The sequence below is a fragment of the Triticum aestivum genome, chromosome 6A (assembly GCF_018294505.1).
Source record: "Triticum aestivum cultivar Chinese Spring chromosome 6A, IWGSC CS RefSeq v2.1, whole genome shotgun sequence".
Classification (NCBI taxonomy): Eukaryota; Viridiplantae; Streptophyta; class Magnoliopsida; order Poales; family Poaceae; genus Triticum; species Triticum aestivum.
This window is the reverse complement of record NC_057809.1, coordinates 594,664,340-594,666,992: the sequence shown is the minus strand read 5'-3', so window position 1 is coordinate 594,666,992 and position 2,653 is coordinate 594,664,340. Positions and strand designations below refer to the sequence as shown.

Genomic DNA, 2,653 nt, shown 5'->3' with positions numbered 1-2,653 from the left:
CATAAAGAAAACTTTAGGCCATGATATGGCCACAACTTAAGGGCATGATAAGTGAATTATATAATATCTAATTAAACACATTAACAACAGATAAGAAAACTTAAAAAAATCATATCTTGTTGTGAGTATCAATATCTCCGTGCCTGTCTAAAATTTCACCAGCTACAAATCCTATAATACTACAAGCATGCAAAATCAAGAGTAGATGAGTTCTAAGAAATACAAGCAGCTAAAAATAGAAAGACCATGAAAGAAGCATACAAAACTGAAGAAGATAAACATATGCATGATGGCCAAAAAGATATGAAGTATTGTAGAAACCATTAGTACTAGAATCATACGACAGACAAGAGATACAGATGTCACTAGACATTACGGATGTCACTAGACATGGTAAGGCAACAGTAAGAGGCAATGATCATCAATAGGCATTAAGCATCCCTGAATGTTAAAGATGCCTAGAAAGCAGTACTTCAGTTAAACAAAGTAAACATGACAATCTCTTAATAATAGATGTTGCAAATGATCTTGAAACAATAAACTCTATCCATATCAGTGAGTTAAAGTACATCATACAGTTGGGAAAGTTAACCCAAGTCCAAGGCAATGTCTCCGAATAGAGAACTGTTCTACAAAAATTGAGAAAAAAGGGTGAAAGACTATTTATATCACAAACCGTGTATGAATCGATCGAAACATGCCAAACAACACTACAACAAGGGCATCATGAATGCCAAAATTCGTGTGCCTATAACCCCATCATACAGACAAGGTGTCTTTAACATGGTACATGTACGCAAAGCTCAAGCAAAGCTCCCGGTCACGCCGATCGCCCCAGCCACCCCATCCTTTGAAACCAGCCTGATACCCCGGTTGTTTCCTAATGATGTGGACTGGCCAATCAGCTTTGATGTTAGGAACCTTGTCGATGGCATCTAGTTCTACGGCTCCCACGCCATTATCCACACAAACACTGCTGGAGTCTTGGCCTTGGTGCAGGCCACACTTGCCAAAATGTGCAGCACTCCTCCTAGGCCCCCTCAGACTGTAAACAGGAGCTTCAAACGACGGATACACCGTTGCCCACATGGTTATATCCCAATTGTATTCATCAAAGTCGCAGAACTGCTTAGCCTTGGCATGAATCTTCCTCCACACAGTCCTGTTGAAGGCATAGCCAATGTTACCCATCTTCTCAGCAACCATGCTCTCCCAGCCTTCCCCTTTCGCCTTGACATCGGAGGGCGCCAAATTGACGGCATAGCATTGGGGGCACTTCTTCGGCTTCAAATCCACAAGCAGCTGCACGTTGCGGTATGCATTGGGGAAGATGTAGTGGTCCTCCTCGATGAAGAGGATGTGCCCGTCGAAGTCCCTGGTCTCCTCCAGCCCATCCCACACGGTGTTCATCATCCACCACCAGTGGTGCTTCAGCGACACGATCCTCGGGGAGCGGTGGTTGCCATACTGGTCCGGCTCGCCCCGGCACCGCTTCTCGGCCGCCCTGTCCTTGTCCCGGCAGTCCCCGGGCGCGACGCCGGGGAAGGAGTCCGGGAAGAGGTGCGGCGAGTAGGGCGCGAAGATCTGCTTCACCTGGCAGAAGGCGATGCCCTTGACGATCTCGTCCATCTCGGGGAAGTAGCCGTCGTGGCTGACGACGAGCAGCGCCTCGCCGATGCCGTCGACGCGGGAGAGGCTGTCGACGACGAGGCGGAGGTAGCGGGGCCGGTTGTGGACGTAGAGGACGATCTTGAGGTGGCCGTCGGGGAGGCTGGGGAAGCGGGCCGCGTTGCGCGGCGGCAGCGCGTTGCGGCGGGCGAGGGAGAGGGACAGCGCGCCCTGGCGCGGCAGCCGCGGGGTGAAGGACGGGTCGAGCAGGATCTTGCGCTGCGCGGCGGTGTGGTTGCGGTTGCGGGCGGCCGCGGCGGAGGCGACGGGCGGGACCAGGCGGCCCCCGCCGTGGCTGGCGCGGAGGAGCGAGACGAGGGCGAGGACCGCGAGGACGACGACGGCGAGGAGGGGCGCGGCGCGGGAGCGGAGCCGCGCGCCGTGGTGGAGGGCCATGGCCGCGGCGGCGCCGCCGCCTCCCCGGGATCCTGGGCGGCGGCCGGATCTCTGAGCTGGGCGGGCGGTGGGGTTTGTTGGCTAGCAGTCGATTGGGCGGAGGCGCAGGTGTGGACTGGGTATTCGTTGGTGGCGGCTTTGCTTGGGTTTGCCGTCCCTTTCTTTTCTTCTTTGTCTTTTCCTTTTGAAAATTCTTCCCCAACTTCTTTCTTTGAGAAGGGGAAAATTCTTCCCCAGCTTAGTTTATCTATGGCCTGTTTAGGACTGCTCCGCTTCATAAAAATCGGTTTCGCTCCACTAAATTTACTTTGGAGCAGTTTCATCTAAAAGTTGTAGTACTATTAAGGAGAATGTTTGGCTGTCATCTAGCTCCAGCTTCAAGAATGAGATATTTGGTGGAAAGAATCTGTTTGATTGGTTGAGGGGGGAGAAACGAAGGGGTATCCACTTAGTGGTGGCAGTGGTGGGTAATTTCCACCCAACTCCAGCTTCTAGAGTTTTTTGGAGCACCCCTGAAGAGCTTCATAAAAAACTGAGAGTTGTACACCAGATTCTAGTTTTTTTGCGGAGCGGCATATTGTGGAGCTAC

The 2,653-nt window shown here is 51.8% G+C and overlaps 1 pseudogene; it reads right to left on the bottom strand.

Moving 5' to 3' along the window:
• Positions 1 to 523: 523 nt before the first annotated feature.
• LOC123128794 (alpha-1,6-mannosyl-glycoprotein 2-beta-N-acetylglucosaminyltransferase-like) lies at positions 524 to 2,342 on the bottom strand (annotated as a pseudogene).
• Between the last annotated feature and the right edge of the window lie 311 nt (positions 2,343 to 2,653).